This window comes from Geotrypetes seraphini, chromosome 6 (assembly GCF_902459505.1).
Source record: "Geotrypetes seraphini chromosome 6, aGeoSer1.1, whole genome shotgun sequence".
Lineage (NCBI taxonomy): Eukaryota > Metazoa > Chordata > Amphibia > Gymnophiona > Dermophiidae > Geotrypetes > Geotrypetes seraphini.
Window position 1 is genome coordinate 234271052 of NC_047089.1, and position 20549 is coordinate 234291600.

A 20549-nucleotide genomic window follows, 5' to 3' on the forward strand; every position below is an offset into this window, starting at 1 on the left:
CACAATCCAAAACACATTTGTGTGAGATGCAAAAATTTTCTAGGGGGTGCCCATAAAGTGCTGCCTACATGGAGGAGCAGCCTAATGAGTAGAGCACTGGGCTGAGAATCAGAGATGACTTACTCATATCCCACTGCAGCTTCTTGTGATCTTGGACAAATCATTCTTTACTACCCTCAAGTACAAACTTGGAAGCCCTCTCACTAAAGTTTAGCAAGTGCTAAGTGCCACATGTCCCACAGGTATAAAATATGATGCTTTGCATTTGGGGCACACCACCAGGCTTTAGTAAAATGGCCCTTGATTCTGGGCTCATCAGGGACAACAAAATACCAGCTATACCTGACCATGTCACCTTAACTACAATGGGAAGGGGCTAAATCCAAATAAACCACTTCACTCTTCAAACACCTTCAAGAAAAAAAACTTAATGGGAATAATGTATTCGCTGCTGCCTTAAGTCTGTAGGCTGCATAAATATTTTGGCAAACTACATACATGATTAATACTCAACCAGTGAGTCTTCTGAAATAATGATGCCCTAGCCACCAAAAATCTTTGCCACGTTTCAAAATCATAGATCAAGCTGCAGCATTGGATCTCCCCGCCATGTGTTTTTTCTTCCAGATTGTGTCAGATAAAAAAAGGGTTTCTCTGTTGCATTATATTATTTTGCCATTGAGGAATCTGTTAAAACAACCCTGTCTTTCGCCTTAGATATTATTTGAGATTTAAAGGCTTGAATGCAGTAGGACCTACCCCCATTTTTGCCATCCTGTATACCCCCCTGCACTGTCTACTTCCCTTCAGAGGCGTGGTCTCCAGAACTGGACACTACTCATCATAGGAGCCAGCTCTGTGGGTGCGGTGGAACTTTGTGTCCAGGGATAGGTAATTTCCATTGGGTTTAGCACCCCCCCCCGATAATTTTGAAAGGGTTGGTTCTCATGGCACTGCTCGATTTCATTCCAGACACGATCTGAAGAACCTGAACATCATGACATCGTATTGCTACACGGTTAAGCCTTTTCCTTCTGGTTCTGTCCACTACCTTCAAACACTATTTTATTATCATCATCAGAAATGATCTCTTCCAAACAAGTGCTCTTTCTCGTGCGTGGTGCGCTGAGTACCAATCCCACTCATCACCTACTCCAAGACAATAAAAAATGTGTTTCCTTCATTTAACAGCACAAATCTAAGAGCAGCTCTCGGAAATCCGCGTTTTAAGCCAAAACTCGCGGGCTAAATTTTGCTGCTCCTTCCCTTGCAACGTCACAACCCGCTCTGGCGCCATTACCGCATAAACGTCACGAAGAAGCCCGGCCCACCTCTAAATTTACCAACTCACGTGATCGAGCAGGGAAGCCAGTCACCATGGCGACCAACCCCTCCACCTTTATTTTGAAACGTCAGCGCGTCATCCGGGCTCTTCCTTTCCCTTCCTTTGATTGACAGTTGCCATAACAACAAGCTTCTCCAGTCGCCATTTTATTTTAGCCGACGCCGTCGCTTAAGTTTAAATGTTTCCTACGTATATCTTATCTTTTTACTTGCTGGAAAGTTCTTTCCTGCTACAATCAGTAATTTAAAAGCCAAACAAGAATAAATAAAATATTATATACTTTTTAACCATTTCAAACTATATCTTTAAAAACTAGTGCCGGTTGGGCAGGAAGGGGGGGGGGAGAGGAAAGCGCGCGAGGTTCCGATTTCGGGTTGAGTTTTTGTGCGTGTGTTTGAAAAAAAAAAAAAAAAAAAAGGCGCGGCTGAGTGAATCCTGGTTCGCTGCCGGGGCTTCCCCCTCTCTCCGTGTCTCACTCCCTCCCGCCCGCCTACCTTGGCCGCTGGCTCTCCTCCCTCCCTCCTTCCTTCTCTCCCTCTAACCTCCGCGCCGGGCCTGCTTCGCTGCGCAGGTTTGGAACGCGCGCCATTTTGTGGAAATTTATTATTTTATTTTTTTTCTCCTCTTTTAACCGAGGGGGAAAATCCAACCCTCCCCCCCACCCAACTAGAAACCGTAGAGACGCTGAGAGCAGCAACCTGAGAAGAGGCGGGAGGGGGAGTGAGCTGCTGAATCTCCTGTCCCAGGCGGACCCTGCCGCTGCCGCAGCCCCCCTCCCCCGCCCGACTTTCCCCTTCTAGTTTGAATTCAACTCGGCTGCTTTTTTTTTTTTTTTTTGTGGGAGGGGGAAAAGAAGGAAAGGATTATTAATATTCGTGTCGTTTTCTACCCCACCCCTTCGGTTAGTTTGTGCTTAGTTTTTTTTTTTTTTTTTCTTTTGGATTGGACCGGCGCTGTTGATTTGGCTGTTGGGATTTCCAGAAGTGAGATTTGTGGAAACCGGATTTGCTCTCTTGTCTACATTGTTGTTACTTTTTTTTAATGGGGATGTGACTCGCTGACATTAAAAACCTTTTATTCCTCGCCCCCTTCTCCACCTTTTCAAACGGAATAACAATTTCTTACAAATAACAGCGGCAAAGGAGTCACCAGCTGGAGGAGGAGGAGGAGGCCGGTAAGTGTTGCTTGCCTTTTCAGCTGCTTCTCTCTCAAGGATGAAACTTGATTGGAACAATTTGTTTGCTGCTGCCTGACATTGCCAGCCTGTCACTTTTACTAATGGATGATCTAGTCGTGGTGGGAAAGCCTTTGCGTGTTCAAAAAAATCCTGGCGTGGTTTGTGGGGGGGAAGGGGGGGATGTTCGTTAAAACGAGAGCGGGTGGGATCCCCACAGCATCGGGTTGGTTAAGGCAACCGGCCATTTGCTGTTGCTGAGGGGCGAAGGAGCGTCCGCCGGTTCGGTGTGGCCCTGACGCCGCCAAAGCTTTTGAGGGCGTTTAGGAGAGGAAGAGGGAGAGTGCGCCTAATTAACCTCTGGTACCTCGCAGACCCAGGAACACCCATTGTCAGTAGGTTTTGGGAGGGTGACGTAAAGTTTAGATGAGGATAATAAACAACTACTCGTGCTCGCTCTCTCTCTCTCTCCGCAACCCTAACCTTTCTTCCGGCGCTGTCATGGGTTCATCCAGCCCGGTTTGGGCATTTTTTTTCCCTCCCCCACCTTTTGGTTCAGTAATAAGTGTGAGGCACCTTTCGCCAATGCTGCTCCCGTACATTTTGATTCTCGGCCCCTTGATCTAGCCTAACGTGGTACTAAACTTTTATCGTGCCTTATAGTGTAGCACAAATCCCGGCTTCTGGTAATGTTTTAATTTGTATTCTAACCCTCTCTAATCATATATATATAGGTTTTAAAATATTACTAAGGGGAAAAAGTTTGTTTACACTAACTCCCCCAGTGATGAACAATAATGATTCTCAGTTAATATTTGCATGGTATAACAAACAATATGGTATGGCATAACTTTATGTACTACTTGACATTTTAGGTTTATTCGGAATGCCTATAGCAGAGCAGATTGCTAAGGAAACTGGTTGTAAACTGTTGGGTGATTTAAAGCTATATTCTGAATTGGAGGTGTCTTAAACAGTGGTTGATGGAAAAGTATTTTCTATATAGTCCTATTCGAGCAACTTTTTTTTTTATTTCTTGGAGGGACCACTTTACAAAGATTTGACAGCTGAACTGCACCTTGGCTGTCTACTAAAGTAGAAACTTAAACTTCTTTTTCGAGGACGCTCTGTCTAAGTGCAAAAAGTTTTTGATGGAAGAACATCTCAGGTTATTAGGCTAACGTTAGTAATTAAAACAAGCTTTCATTTAATTGTTTCTCTTAGTTACTAAAGGAAGTCAATACAAGCCACATGTTATAAATATTTTTTCCATGTTGTTTCTGTGAATAAAGTGGTTAATGAATCTCATACAAACTCTTAGTTCAATAGATAACTGATGAGACACTTTTTAAAGTTAATTCTTCTGCTGCATGTTATGAGAATGATTAAAATGACAGGAGTTGATAACTTTAAATGCTAAAAAAGCATGTGTTTTTCGGGTATTTATGTTTTCAAAATCATAGCTCTTTGGGGAAAACAGGATAGAAAACGAATTAAATGTTACTGATCTAAATATTTGAAACACTTTATATTTTCAGAGTATGAATATAACACAGTACTGACCTGCCCTGTAACTGATTTATATCAGTTTGAAAACTAGCTGGTTGAGTTTCCACAAGGTTTTTGCTTGCATTGCAATAGCCCTCTAAGTATGGGTGTACTACTAAAAAAATGTTTAAATGTCAAGTGATTGACCCATGGTTGAAAGCAGTTTCTTTTATCACACTTGGAATAAACCTTGGTGTTAAACTTTTTTCTTTATCCTGAATGTAATTTGAGGGCCCTTTTCCAAGAAGGAATGGGCCCTACCTAGGTGCTAGGTTAAGTAAGGTCTGTTTATGCTTTAGAGTTGATACGATTTACAATGGCGTATCAGTGGGTTTTGTAGAGAACTGTATTTTTAGCACATTTCGGACATGCTTTGGACAGATGCGGAAGGCTGTAGTAGAAAAAAGGTTGAAAGGTCAAGTAAAAGAGAAGATGGGGATGGAGTCTGCCATATTTAGTGGCTGCCACTAACCCCTGGATTTCTATATATGGCGCCTAGATTTGCATGCCCAAATTTGTGTGTGCGTCCAAGATGCGTGTACAAATTAAGTAACAAGCCAATTAACATCAATAATTGGGTGCTAACAACCAATGTTAATTGACACATTAAAATCTGTAGATGCATCTGCTTGCTATTCTATATGGTATAGCACCTAACTCGGTACATAATTCAAAAGAGAGCATAGCTGATGGGTGTGTTGGGATATGCCAAAAAGTTGCACATAGGTATGCTGAGGCCATATTCTATAATTCTAACTTGGATGCCAGCATTTACACCAGGGTTCAGCAAGTGAAAATTTGCTGCAGGATTGGTGTTCATCTTTATAGAAACACGCTTAGCACTGATTTCTGAGTGCCATTTATTGAATCCAGCCCTAATATGTGTAAATCACATATTGATGAATTTTCAGTATCACTATCTGGATAGTGCTGCTGAAAATTTGCTCCATGCTCCAGGACTATTTGGGGAGTCCTAGAGCCGAAGAAAAGGTGTTCTGCCTAGCTTAATGTGTAATGGCATTACTTAGTCGCTGTCTGTATATCTAAGCTTTTTAATTTAGGACAGCACAAAGCCCTAAATTATATAGCTTTGCTATATTGATATGTGAAGAACACTCGCTAGCAGCTACAGTATGTTCTGAACTACTGCCTGTCTGTGTAGAAGTGTTGAATATATGGTATATGTTTTAATGCCATGGTTGGTGTTTAAAAAAAACAAAACAAGCTGCTTGCTACTGAGTTTGGATAATGGCCTATATAAGTTCATTGACCTAAGGTAGAAGAATCTCAGCTAGGTAGACTGGATGAGATGATTTGGGCTTTATAGGCCTCCATCTGCTACATTACTTTGAGGCTGATGAGCTAACCTGCAAAGTTTCCTATGGATTAATAGCCAGTTTACATGAGTACCATACAAAATTAGCTATGGGAATTGGCCAGAAAAAGACAATCTACCCTTTACTGAGAGAACTTCTTGTGAAAACGGTCCAGCAGAAACCTTTTGAGGGTAAGAGAGGCAAGTAATCAATGGAAACAAATTTTGACATACCAGTTTTTACAGAATACAAATTGTTGATCTGTTGTGATGTAAAAAGTATGCCGTGTGGCGTAATTATTTAGAATTTGAATAAAATTTCACATGAAGTAGTGGATTATGTACTAAACTGTTTCATTGTACAAGGGAAAATTTTAAAAGGTTTTTGCAAATTGACTATATGTCAACGTTTTAGCATGGAAAACTGTTTGAGAGTACAAGCACCTTCTTTGGGTTGATAGAATATGCTGGTACTTGTTTAATTACTGTACACTGCATTCTTCCCAAGAAGCAAAGCCAATTTTAATTTTCAGATGACTCGCATTTTATTTTATTTTTTTTACCTGTGTGTAGTTTAAACCTTGAAATCTTAATAGGGGAGCTTCAGGGTCATTCCATGTCAAATGGATCTGTTTTGAAAATCATCAACAACCAGCCTCCTCCAAATTGAATAAAATTGTGTGTGGCTATTCACTAGGGTCTCATACTAAATTATGCAAAATTTTTAGGCAGGATCTCTTTTGGTTCGAAACTTACAGGCATCTGAGTGGAGGTCACCTTCAGAATACCAAGCCCTGAATAATACAAAACACCAATTTGTCCAGGCACTGCATCCCAACAAAACCTATTAGAGGACTGAAAATTTTGAATTAGTACAACCCCTGGTACTAAGTTCCTGAGCAAAGTTTGGGACAGATTTTTCCCCTTCCCCGCAGGAACTCAATTTCCATGTCTTTTCCCCGCGAGCTTAGTCACTAACCCTGTCCTTACCCCTGCCCCATTCCTGTAAGCTCTGCCTTAACCGCACAAATCTTGAACACTTATGATTTAAAAGTGTTTGAGGCTTGTGCAGATGAGGATGGAGTTTGCAGGAATGGGGATGGGACAGGAAAATGAGTTCCCACGGGGACGGGGAAAAATTTGTCCCCATGTCATTCTCTAGTTTGGAATTTAACATGAGCTTGCCTCCTTTTTTTATGGGCCAGAAAACTATATGCAAAATGTTCTAATAAGAAATTTAAGGCCTACTTTGATTCAGGCCATAACTGGACCAGTAGTCATGGCCCATAATGTATGTCTAAGATTCATACTAGGAGGGTTTGCAGCCAATTGGAAGCAAAGATACTGTATAATGACATACAGGTGTGAAGTCACCTTTTAAGCAAATTTTGGCATTTGTTGGGTGCAAATATCTTTATTGTATAGTTTTTAATGTTTTTCTAAAAAATGTCATTTGAAAGAGCTTTTTTTTTTTTTTTTTTCCGCAAAAGCCATCTAGTTTAGTCTTAGACCTGACCTTACTTTGGTCAGAATTAAGGTCCCAAAGACATGCATCTTTTGCTTGCACGGATACTCGGATATTCTGTTTTACAGAGTCATCTTTGGTGCCCTGTTCTGTAACATGCAAATGAGCTAGAGGTTCAACATTTTACAATGCAGCTAAGCTTGTTCTGCTTACCATGCTTTAAGCTTATGACACATCTTTGCTCTGATGTATTTTCATAAATTTGTTATCAAAAGCTGCAAAACTGTAGTTCATTAATTACTTGTGTTGGTCAGTAGTAGCTGAGCCATTGCCAGTACAATATAGCAAAATTGGAAACCCCATCGCCTAGGGGCCCTTCCTGTTAGACAAGATACCAGCCACAGTTCAAAAACACTCTCAGTGTACAATAACGCTTAATAGCGGACGATGAGATTAGGAATTAAGTCCAGGAAACTTGTTCCTTGTATAAACTCCCCTATTATCTACTGCATCTGAACAAGTTACGACAGCTAGTACTTGTCATCATGCTCAGAAGAATTAAGATAACTCCCGTGGATCAGGTACTTTTGCATCTTTACCTTGTCTAGCAGAGAGATATTCGCCTCACAAGTTAGTACCTCCCTTGCATGAGGTAAGTCACCTTCATGTCTCCATTTTCACCATGGTACCCCCATTTTGGACATGCACATGTGGCCATTCAAAGATGGCCACCTATGTGTCTCCATTGGCATGGCCCACATTTGTGGCGTTTTGACACCACCTACAGAGGCCTTCTCATATGGGAACTGTGGGTTGAGTGTGTGTTTAAAGGCCACTGCTGTGTCTCAGGGGTAAGCTCCCATGACAGCCCTTGGCAGTGGTCTAACCTGTTCTGTTGTTGTGGTAGTCTCTTGTGTTGCTCCAGTTACACATCCTATTCTAAGTGACTGGTTCCTACAGCTGTACAGCACAGTTTCTGGATAATTTCAGTCTATGGTCCAGCTCCCCTTCTTGTAGGGGTTGCTCCTGTCTCTTGTCTGGAATCTAGTTTGCTCTTTGGGGTTGAGCAGGGTACCTTCTCACAATTCGGCCTGGGCCCTTATAAGGTCCAGTTTTCCATGTATAGGCAGCGCGTCTGTATGTTTGGTATGACTCCATCTTTGGAACCAATCTAGTGCAGTTTCATTGGTAGTTCAGCATCATTTCACTAACGCCTCCTGGCTGTTTGCTGCGACTCCGTGTTTCAAACCACTCTAGTGCAGTTCCATATAAAGCTCTCTTATTTCACTATGTCGAGTGGGATGAATGCAGTTGCTTGGTTGGCTCCCTTCCCTAGCAACAGCAGCAGATGAATCCAGAGACCAATGGGATAGCTCACATCTACCAGCAGGCGGAGATAGAGAAATTGATTAACAGGTGGTCCTATTGGCTGGCACTCCTCCTGTTTATCCAGTATTCTCTATCTCCCAGCAGGAAAAGGTTGCTATTCAACTAGCTCCTGAATTCTGGCTGTGACTGGAACTTTTTCTCCTGTTGAGGTTTCTCTTCAGTGAGACTGCCATTCTGTTTCTCCTGTTGAGGTTTCTCTTCAGTTAGCTGGCAATGCTATTTCTCCTGTTGAGATTTTCTCTTCAGTGAGACAGGGGTGTCCGGCTGAACGGTGCCGGCTTTAGGGGTTACACTTGGGACCCCCCAGGTCCCTGCCTCACCCTCCCTCCATTGCTAGAGGGTCTGACTGGGTCTCAATTTTTTTCTTCTTTCCCTTCTCTGTAAAAAAAAAAAAAAAAAAGACCACAGTTGCTACATTCTGCCATGCTTTTGCCGCAAACTGGCTTCAACCGGCCCTAACAACAAGCTTATGAGTATGTCTGGCTTTTACAGTTGTTTGAACTTCAGGCTCTGTTTGGGAGTCTTAGTACTGTGGGTTCGATCATTGTACATTTAAGGTATGGATATTTTATTGAGGCTAAGTTTTATGACTAGAAATCCGTGGAGGGAGCCGGGACTTCCCGCCCTTTGCATGCACGCGCTTGGTTTCCTTGTTGGTTACAGCGCGGCAGTAGCGGTGCGATTTCATGCTCATACTTGTTCTCATTGTTGGGTTTCAGTGCAGTAGTCCTGTTTATTCTGAGGCTCTCTTTCATCGATGTTTGTCACGGCCATGTGCAGCTGATTGTGCAGGTGCTGGTTTATAGCAGCGCGCATGAGATGGGACATGTTTTTTCCAGCGCTTTGGGCCGTTCTTCTGGTTATTCCCCGAGTCTGATTTTTCTTTCTATGCAAGCCGCGGCAGGGTAAATTTTGCAGGGCTCGAATCCGACTATGTTTCTAGGAGCGGTGATGCAGCGACCACGTGTCAGCGAGAATCAGGCATGCGCTTGGGTCTCCGGCGATGGCGGGAGAGCTGCAGCGTTCTGGTAGTTTGTTTCCAGCTGACTTTGGTCAGGGTATGCCAGGGCTTCTCTCCTTTCCGGTTCAGACAAGTTGTATGTGTTTCACCAGCTTTGGGACAAGCTTGGGCAGATTTATATTTCTATTTATGTGTTCCTGCTGTACTCCCTTGAAGGATGCTGCTTGTTTAATCGGACTCTGGGGTTAGCACTCAAGGGGTTTACCAGAGAGACTCTGACCTGGGCTAGGTCACCCAGTCTCGGTTTGTCTCCGGACTGGGGCGACATACGGCAACTCACGGCACGGTGAGATCAGCAGTAAGATAGTGCCCTGTATTTCACACAGGTATCTCATTGTCTCTCTTGGGGTCCCTGCAGATTGAGCTTTTGTCTGTTGATAACTGTCCTTATTTGGGCCTCTGTGCTGAGCTGCATGTGTCTAGTAGTGGCACAGGATACATATGCCTAAAGGTAGTACAAACAGTTTCCAAGTTCGGGCTGTCTCTATGGGCATAATGACACTGCGCATCTTCCTGCGGCCAGGACTCTATTTCTGAGGGGGCCTGGACTTCAGATTTCTATGCTTATCACGCTGGTTTCTCCTGTCACCATTTTCTCATGGCACATGCTAGACGGGCCCCCCCGACCAGACAGGAAGGGCGGTACAGCTCCTTTTAACCAGGAGCCAGTTACCTATTCTATCAAACCGCGGAGGATCTCGCGCTATGTGGCTGTTAACCTCATCCCTGAAGCTCTTCATTAGCGATGTGAGCTTTGTCTGATACCTGTAAGGATGCTGTTGTTTCCCATGGGGCGGTAGATGCAGCATCTTGATTGAGTCTAGTACGTATTCACTTTAAAGGTCATACGTATTTCGCTCATGTTGCATGGGGTTAGTACTGTTTTCATGGTTCCAGTATATTCCTCTTTACATTGTGAAACTTGATTTTTCCTAGGAGAATCTTCTTGCAGATCCTACAGTCTCATCCTTCCATTCCCTGATCTTCTGCACTTCATTCTGAGGGGATCTTGACTTCTTCCAATGACTCTTCAGGCTTTCTCATGAGGGAGAAGACGCTATAATGTCAGGTCAGGGGGCTGTGAAGATTTTTCAGGATGCTTGCATCTTTGCGTCCTCCTCAGGTTTCCAGTTCGTTCTTGGAGTCTCTATGTTTTGTGTTTCCCTTTTTAGTGTTACTGGTCCTCAGGACAGTTCTTGTAGTTCTTCGGGAACTAAGGGACGTTGTTCCACTTACTGCATGGTGCCCGAGACGGGGGCATTGAGCAGGCTGGATCCCATTCTGCTGAATTAGTTTCTCGGGATTAGGCGCGCGGCGAAGGCGAGCGGCAAAGGCGCTCGCCTTAGCTAGAGCGCCTTTGCGAAGGGCCTCAAGAAGGGCCAAGTCACTACACCCAAGAGCACAGGGAAGGACTGAAAGGTAAAGAAGCGGCAAGCACAGAAGGTAAGAATAAGCAGGCGCAGAAGGGACGAACACACTCAAGCAGCAGTAAGGTAAGGAAGAGAAAAGACAGCACACACAAGAAGGCAGCAAACACACACAAGCAAAAGTTAGGCAAGGTTGTGCAAAGGCAGCAGGCACAGAAGGAACAAACACACAAGTAAAAGTAAAGAAAGGTAGAGTGTAGGCAGTCCACACAAAAGAAGAAGGCAGCAAGGCAAGAAGCAAGTGCAGAAGGAAGCAGGCACAGAAGGAGCACATACTTAACTGTTTTCTTAAAGTAGTAACCCCGATGGAAGCAGAAGGTAACCAGAAGACGAGCTTTCCAGTGTTCTGCACGGACTGTCGTATGTATGACTACCTCCCCTCGGGAAGACAGTCATACGTATGCAGTCGGTGTCAGGAGCTGGAAAGCTTGAGGAAAGAAGTTAAGCGACTTGAGGACAAGATACAGGAGCTAGAAGGACTTTACAGCACAGAGGACCCTACCAGGGCATTTGAAGACTTCAAGAGAGAGACACACATCGAGAAGGAAGTCAGGGAACTCGAGGAATTCATTGAGGAAGCATACAGGAGGAGGGTGGAAGAGAACGAACTCCAGAGGAGAGATGAAGTTACACCAACACCAACTTGGAAGTGGGAGCAAGAAGTAGGTGAACTCATAGATGACACCCACAGAAGAATACCACACGAGGGGGAAGAATTGGGTAGTCGATGCCCAGAAGAAGAGAGAGCAAAGCATGCCGAGGACATTGACCTGAGACCGAAACGTCAACTAAAGAAGGGAAAGTCAACAATCCTGGTGGGAGACTCGATACTGAGGCATGTGGACAGCCACATAGCAGGAGGGAGAGAGGATCGCCTGGTGACCTGCCTCCCAGGAGCGAGAACCAAGGACATCGTGGACAAAATTGGGATGATCCTGGAAGGAGCGGAGACGGAAGAGACCGCAGTAATGATCCACATCAGGACGAATGATGTCAGCAGGAGAGACTACAGAAGAGGCACGCTAATAGAACAGTTCAGGATTCTGGAAAGGAAGCTGAAGATGAGGACCCAGAAGATAGCATTCTCAGAGATCCTACCGGTACCGAGGGCAGATGTGAAAAGGCAGGAAGAACTACAATCAATAAATGCGTGGATGAGGAGATGGTGTGAGGAAGAAGGATTCCTCTTCGTGAGAAACTGGACAACGTTCTGGGGCAAGAGCAAGCTCTACAGGAGAGATGGACTGCACCTGTGCACGGCAGGAACAAGACTTCTAGCAAACAACATCAAGAGAGGACTAGAACAGGCTTTAAACTAAGAGAAAGGGGAAAGCCGACAGCCGACCTAGCGTCGATGATTCGGAAGAAGGTATCCAGTGAAGATACTGAGGGGAAAAAAGGCTGGGAAGAAACAAGGGACAAATTACAGGAGTCAACTAACCCAGAAGAGGAGGTTAGAAAGATTGTAGCAAAAGAGAAGACACCAAAGACCGAAGCACAGGGAAAAGAAATGAAGACCACAAAATGCCAGGATCTAAACTGCATATATACTAATGCAAGGAGCCTAAGAAACAAAATGGGGGAACTAGAAGCCATGGCCAATAGCGAGGACATAGACATCATTGGAATCACTGAAACGTGGTGGAATGAGGAAAACAAATGGGATACGGCACTGCCGGGGTACAAGCTCTATCGCCAGGACAGGTCAGGACAGAAAGGAGGAGGAATAGCCCTATACGTAAAAGAAAGCATACAATCGACAAGAATGGACACAGTGGAGACGACCAACAAACTGGAATCGCTATGGGTTAAAATAACGGGTAGGAAAGGGCATGAAATAAAGATGGGACTATACTATTGTCCACCCGGGCAAACCGGAGATAGCGATAAAGAAATGGATGCCGAGATGAAGCGAGAATGCAAAAGCGGTTACACAGTTGTTATGGGAGACTTCAACTACCCTGGGATAGACTGGAGTCTTGGAAGCTCAAGATGCGCTAGGGAGACAGAATTCCTGGAGGCTATACAAGATTGCTTCATGGAGCAGCTTGTTAGAGAACCGACGAGAGGAAATGCCACTCTGGATCTAATCCTAAATGGACTAAGGGGACCTGCAAAGGAAGTGGAATTAGTGGGACCGTTGGGAAACAGCGATCATAACATGATCAAGTTCAAGGTTGAAGTAGGAATACCGAACGGAAAGAGAACCATAGCGACAACATTCAACTTCAGGAAAGGAAACTATGAAGCAATGAGGGAAATGGTAAGGAAGAAACTTAGGAACACTTCCAAAAAATGGCAAAAAGTAGAACATGCCTGGTCTTTTTTCAAGGACAACGGTGATGCGAGGCGCAAAATCTGCTACATCCCCAGATTCAGAAAGGGGTGCAAAAAGAGTCGAACAAAAGACCCGACATGGATGACTAAAATAGTGAAGGAAGCGATAGGCAATAAGAAAAATTCATTCAGGAAATGGAAAAAGGACAAAACTGAAGGGAACCAGAAGGAGCACAGGAAGATATCAAAAAGAATGTCACAGTGTGGTTCGAAAGCCAAAAGAGAGTATGAAGAGAGGCTAGCCAGGGAGGCACGAAATTTCAAACCATTCTTCAGATATGTAAAGGGAAACAGCCAGCTAGGAGGAGGTAGGACCGCTGGACGAAGGAGACAGGAAGGGAGCGGTGAAGGAGGAGAAAGAAGTCGCAGAAAGACTCAACATGTTCTTCTCGTCTGTATTCACCAAACGAAGACACAACCAACATACCGGACCTGAACAAATCTTCAATGGAAATCAAGCAGAAAAAATTAACATCCATGGAAGTGAGCCTTGATGATGTACACAGGCAGATAGAAAACTTTAAAACTGACAAATTCCCGGGTCCGGACGGAATCCATCAAGGGTTCTGAAGGAATTAAAGGAAGAGATAGCGGAACTACTGCAGCAAATTTGCAACCTATCCTTGAAAACAGGCGTGATCCCAGAGGATTGGAAGATAGCCAACGTCACGCCCATCTTTAAAAAGGGATCAAGAGGTGACCCGGGAAACTACAGACTAGTGAGTCTGACCTCGGTTCCGGGGAAAATGGCGGAAGCACTGATTAAAGAACACATCGATGAACATTTGGAAAGAAACGAACTTCTGATAACAAGCCAACATGGTTTCTGCAGGGGGGAGATCATGCCTAACGAACTTATTGCACTTCTTCGAAGGAATTAACAAACGGATGGACAGAGGAGACCCCATAGACATCATATACCTTGATTTCCAAAAAGCCTTTGACAAGGTGCCTCACGAGCGTCTACTCTGGAAACTGAAGAACCATGGAGTGGACGGAGACGTACATAGATGGATCAGAAACTGGTTGGCGGGTAGGAAACAGAGGGTAGGGGTAAAGAGCCACTACTCGGACTGGATGAGGGTTACGAGTGGTGTTCCGCAGGGCTCGGTGCTCGGGCCGCTGCTATTTAATATATTCATAAATGATCTAGAAACAGGCACGAAGTGTGAGATAATAAATTTGTGGACGATACAAAACTATTTAGTGGAGCTGGGACTAAAGAGGAATGTGAAGAATTGCAAAGGGGACTTGAACAAAACTGGGGGAATGGGCGGCGAGATGGCAGATGAAGTTCAACGTTGAGAAATGTAAAGTATTGCATGTGGGAAGCGGAAACCCGAGGTACAACTATACAATGGGAGGGATATTATTGAATGAGAGTAGCCAAGAAAGGGACTTGGGGGTAATGGTGGACATGACAATGAAGCCGACGGCACAGTGCGCAGCGGCCGCTAAGAAAGCAAATAGAATGCTAGGCATAATCAAGAAGGGTATTACAACAAGGATGGATAGAAGTTATCCTGCCATTGTATCGGGCGATGGTGCGCCCGCATCAGGGAATACTGCGTCCAATATTGGTCTCCGTACCTTAAGAAGGATATGGGTGTATACTCGAGAGGGTTCAGAGGAGAGCGACACGTTTGATAAAAGGGATGGAAAACCCTCTCATACGCTGAGAGATTGAAGAAACTGGGTCTCTTTTTCCCTGGAGAAGAGGAGACTTAGAGGGGATATGATAGAGACTTATAAGATCATGAAGGGCATAGAGAGAGTAGAGAGGGACAGATTCTTCAAACTTTCAGAAAATAAAAAAACAAGTGGACATTCGGAAAAGTTGAAAGGGGACAGATTCAAAACTAATGCTAGGAAGTTCTTCTTTACCCAACGTGTGGTGGATACCTGGAATGCGCTTCCAGAGGACGTAATAGGGCAGAGTACGGTACTGGGGTTTAAGAAAGGATTGGACAATTTCCTGTTGGAAAAGGGGATAGAGGGGTATAGATAGAGGTTTACTGCACAGGTCCTGGACCTGTTGGGCCGCCGCGTGAGCGGACTGCTGGGCATGATGGACCTCAGGTCTGGACCCAGCGGAGGCATTGCTTATGTTCTTATGACTCCGAATCGGCACATTGGTTTGCCTGCCTCTCTTGGAGCAGCGCTTTCGGTTTTGGCACATGCCATTTCGCCTACTCAAGGCTTCACGAATGTTTTTAGGTGATGTGGGCGGTGGTACCGTTTTGGCGCTACCAGGCGATTCATCTAATTTCTTCTTGACTGCCTGCTTGATTTGGACGACTTCCAGTCGGGCCAATTTGACTGACACGAAAAGGGTGGTATCTTTTTCCTCAGTTCTTTACACGTGCATCTTCGAATTTGCACAGCACTCTTTTCTCCTGTACTATTTATAGGTATATCGGGGTAATGTTTTTTATTCATATAGGAGAGACATGCGTTTCTTTCCGGAGACTTGGGCATGGGGTCTCGGTCTCATATTTGGTATTCTTCTTCGCTTACCATGACACAAGAGTATGGGATTCTGTTCAGTTTCTGGGATCCATATTGGTGACTCCACTGGAAACTTCGGCTTGCTTTCCCCTTCTTACGCTACAGCAGTCGCTTTTGTTCCGGTGGTTCCCGGTATCTCAGGGCTCCAATTATTTGGTATGCTCCTCCTGCATCGCTCTGTATGATTTGGTGGCTCAGCGCGATTTATCTTTTCAAGGCATGCCTCGGTCTTTGCTGGACTAGCTCATGACCACTAACCATCCCGGGCTGTCGGGTTGGGGGGTTCGGTGACTTCCATCCTCAGCTCCAGGAGTCTGGTCTTCAGAGGCGACTCAGTACTTGTTCATTCTTCTGCTCTTGAGCAGGGTCAGGCTACCTTTCTGGAGCTTCAGATCATTCTTCCGGATTGCAGCCGAGGGTCCTTTTGGTCAGTATTAAGATGGGGGTATTTCTCTACAGCTTGGGCAGTAGGTGTTGTACTCAGTTGGCAGGTGAAGTTGTTCTGCTTCAATGGGTGGACTCTCATCTTCGTCTTCTGTTGGCAGATCCTTTTATGGATCAGGATAAGAGTTTGGATAGACTTTCTCTCCGCGGAATCTGAGCATGGCCCATTTCTTGTATGTTACAGTGTACAGCGCTGTGTACGCTCTGGAAAGTACATTTTAGTAATAGTGTAATCTTCTGCATCCTGGATATTGAGATTTGTGGCTCAGGCGTTCTAGCTCTTTTTATAGACGTGAGATCTCCTTGACCTAGACCTAGTCTCTCAATTCTAAGCTTCCTAGCTTCTTTGGCGGGCCCAGGGAGTGGGAGTTAGAGGGGGGTAGTTGCATGGCTCCTTTCTCGCCTCTGCCTTCTCTTTTTCAGTGTTTTCCGCTGGCTGATGATGGCTTGGATTTGCCATCTCGAGCTCGCTTTCCGGGCACAGTATTTGTAGAATCTCTGGATCGGCGGCGCCATCCTTACTATGTGGATTTGATGAGTCTTTCGACAGCCGGACTAAGAAGTTTCCTGGTATCTCCGGCTTTGCTCGCCTAGGGTCCGATCAACATGGATATTTGTACTACTTTAGTATTACGACCTAGTTTTTTTTGAAAAATCTTGGCTGACTTGTAAAGGTTATGCGAAGCAGGTTGTTTCTTCTCTTATCCAGGTGCTACGGACGTCTTCTCCTGTGGCTTCTGCTTCCTTTTGGAGATTTTTCCTTTCTTGGGTGCTTCTTAACATTTGAACCACTCCAGAGTTCCTTTTTGGCACAAGTGTATTGCCGAGGGCTTAGAGTTCAATTCCCTTCAGCTTCTAGTGCCATTCTTGGCTTGTTACAAGGGCTAGGTATATTGCTCTTCGCTTACTTCTCTGCTTCATGTAGTTCAGTTCCTAAACAGAGTGCGGTATATTCATGCGCCTCTTAGAAAGCCCGGTTTGGAGTACAATCTTCACGTACTTCTTCTCAGTTTACCGAAGGCTTCATTTCATCCTTGTCTTTTGGGACTCTAAAGGGCTGTGCCGTTGAACATGGGATTGTAACTTTTTAATTTCTTTCCTCCCACCTCAAGTATATATTTTATGTAATTATATTGTTAATATGTTAGTTTCTTTGTTTTCTACTTGGATTATGTACATCGCCTAGCAATTTTAATAGGCGATTCATCAAATGTATAAATAAACTTGAAACTTGAAACTTGCCATGGCTTCAGCTCTTCAGTTTTCTATGTTGCAGGCCTTGTTTAACGGGGATTCCTATTTCTGATTTCCGAAATATGGGGTATCAGTTCGGATGGTACCACTATTTCTTTCTAGGGGGGTGTCATCCTTTCTTTTATGTCATGCTCGCTTTTCCTTCCTTCTTCCTGGGAGGAGAAATTGGGAGCAGTGCTTTTATTCACTGCATTTTTTGATATGTACGTAGCGTTCTCCACAAGCTCGGTTTCTAACGACTTTTAGTTGTTTATATCTCCTTTTTGTATTCTTCAAGGGACGCCTCAAACGTATGGCGGCGTCCGAAGCCTCTATCGCTCAATGGGTCCAGGAGGACATTCTTTATGTTTGCTTGCTGGCAGGGAAGCGGTTGGCGAAAGAACTTTATGACCATTCCGCCAGAGCGATGGCTACTTCTTGGGCTCGCCCCATTGGTTTTTTCCTTGGAGGAGATTTGTCTCGCGGCTAATTGGTCTTCCGAGAGTGCTTTCTCTCCGTATTTCTGCTTGGATGTGGGAGCGCATGTGGTAGGAGCGTTTTGTGCTTCGGTTGTTGCGGAGGCGGCGTTTGCTTCCCACCCAGATTGAGGATTGCTTTGCTATATCCCATTGGTCTCTGGATTTATCTGCTGCTGTTGCTAGGAAGGAAAAATTATGTTCTTACCTGTTAATTTTCTTTCCCTTAGACGCAGCAGATGAATCCAGAGCCCCACACTTTCTGGATATTGTCTCTCGGTTTTTTCTTTTGTAACTTTCGCAGTTTGTCATTATGGCAGGTTGTTTTCTGTATTATTGCATTTTGAGATTTGTTATGGGAAAGAAGTTTTTTACATGCTATGCCTATTGATGGTTACGGATGCTTGGGCAAGGAGCTATACTAGATAAACAGGAGGAGTGCTAGCCAATAGGACCACCTGTTAATCAGTTTCTCTATCTCCGCCTGCTGGTAGATGTGAGCTATCCCATTGGTCTCTGGATTCATCTGCTGCGTCTAAGGGAAAGAAAATTAACAGGTAAGAACATAATTTTTCCTTCTAAACTCAAAAGACTCCAGACGAAAAGCAGACTATGGAAAGGAAACCAGAAAAGACCAAACCCATAGTACTAAGATCCAAATGCTAAAATCGGACATGTCCATTATGAAGAGACGTGTGGATCACTGCTAATTATAACGAGTGAGTCTTTAAAATATGAGACGGTAACTGATAGCCAGACTTTGTAGACGGAAGTGACAAATACTGGAGCCAAATCCAGAGCACCGTGTTGAAACTTGAATGGAAATATGGATACCTTTTTATACTTTTGAGTAAAATTGCGATGCAAACATGTCATAGAAAAGAATAAATAATGTGTAAACTAAAAACCAAGAACAATATATTGTAATACCGAACTCAGAATTAATGAAATAACATGCTAAAAGAACTTAACCCCCCCCCCTCTAAAATAGGGCATATACATACTTAAAATGGTGGCTGGTTACAAACAGTATGCCTAGACTATATAGACCAGTGGTCTCAAACTCAAACCCTTTGTAGGGCCACATTTTGGATTTGTAGGTACTTGGAGGGCCTCAGAAAAAATAGTTAATGTCTTAATTAAAAAATGACAATTTTGCATGAGGTAAAACTCTTTATAAATCTTTCCTTTTGACTAAGTCTTAATAATAATAATTTATAGCTAAGGAGACATATGATCAAGAAACTGTTTTATTTTACTTTATTGATTATGATAAACATACTGAGGGCCTCGAAATAGTACCTGGCGGGCCACATATGGCCCCTGGGCCAAGGGTTTGAGACCACTGATATAGACCTAAACAGGGCAAAAGTAAACATATGGGAAATGAACAGCTGATAATACAGTGTATCTTGAAAACATAAGCCGATAGTAGCTCAAAGACAAGCCGACTGGGTAGATGAAAAGTGAAACCTGGGAAAGATCTAAATTATTGTTCAAATGAGCTTCTATTAAAACCAAAGAATAAAACCTCAGCACTCGGGAAAGTAAAAAAAGGAGAGTAAAATGGACTTACCAAAAAGGTCTCTGCACTGATGAGATAAACTCATACGCAGAATAAATGTGAACATGCGACAATGGGGCTATGATATTTGATTCATTGAAAGAGGCGCCAAAAGAGTGTCGGTAGTGGATTGGATGCACACTGATAGGGGAGGGGCATCGGGCTGTTAAAAAAGGCTGCTTTAATAAATAAATGAAAATACTGGTAAAAAACGAAATAAAAAACCAAAATCATGATAAAATGCCAAACCTGACTGCAAGTGGTAGTGAAAGTAGCATAAGGCACCCGTAGTACTGTTATTTGCCAGAGCTGCTTAGAATAAAGAACCGTGCTGTACATGAGGAGATACGATGTAAAGTGCTGGCCCCGCACTGCACTGCAGGGGTGCCCACACTTTTTGGGCTTGCGAGCTACTTTCAAAATGACCAAGTCAAAATGATCTACCAATAATAAAAAAAAAAAACCCACGAAGCACACTGTACGCATAGAAAATGTTAATTATCATTCCTATTCCGGGGTTTTTTCAAAGAGATCAAAGCAGATGACTCTATGCAGTGTCACCTCTAACAACCATACAAAAATAGACAAATATATCCCCTCCATTTTTTACTAAACCATAGGCTCCCTGCGCTAAAAACCTCTATTGAGGTTTAGTAAAAGGGTAATAGTGTAAAATATAGACTGCAGATATAAATTCAGACACATTTTGATCACTAAATTTAAAATAAAATCATTTTTCCTATCTTGTTGTCTGGTGATTTCATGAGTCTCTGGTTGCACTTTCTTCTTCTGACTGTTCATCCAATCTTTCTTCCCTTCTTTCAGCCTGTATGCTTCCTCTCCTCCAGACCTCATTCCCTCCCAAAACTTTTTCTTCCTCTCTCCCTACTCTTTCTTTCTCCCTGCCTCCCTTTCTTTCTCTCTTCATGTCCCCTTTCTTTTTTTCTGTTTCTCTTCTTTCCTTCTGTCTCCCTGCCTGACCTCTTTCTTTCTTTTTCCCTGCCCTCCCCCAAGCCACTGCCGCTGCCATCGGGGAACAGGCTCCCAAGCCGCCGCCATCGGATAACAGGCCCCAAAGCCGCCACCACTCCAAGCTCTTCCTGCTTCGGGCCGACCAGCATTGACGTCGGGGAGAGGAAGGCTGATCGGCCCAAGATCGTGATCAACCTATTGGGGTAATACTGCCGGGTCCTGCCTTCGCAGAAACAGAAAGTAGGCAGGACCTGGCAGCAAGAAGAGCAAATTGTAAGCTTCACTGACCTGTCTCCCGCCTTAGCCCGTAGCGAACGCATGCTTTGAGGCT

At 44.1% G+C, this 20549-nt stretch overlaps 1 protein-coding gene across 13 annotated transcripts in view; it reads left to right on the forward strand.

Moving 5' to 3' along the window:
- Positions 1-1733: 1733 nt before the first annotated feature.
- The window catches only part of DYRK1A (dual specificity tyrosine phosphorylation regulated kinase 1A), a 684276-nt gene continuing 665460 nt past the window's right edge, over positions 1734-20549 (forward strand). For 12 of the 13 annotated variants that reach the window (XM_033950290.1, XM_033950291.1, XM_033950295.1 and 9 more), the window contains exon 1: positions 1734-2519. The gene's annotated coding sequence lies outside the window, so the exon portion shown is untranslated. Of the gene's footprint in view, positions 2520-2893; positions 2915-20549 lie in introns of those variants that run through there. The other variant, XM_033950293.1, reaches the window with a different exon arrangement.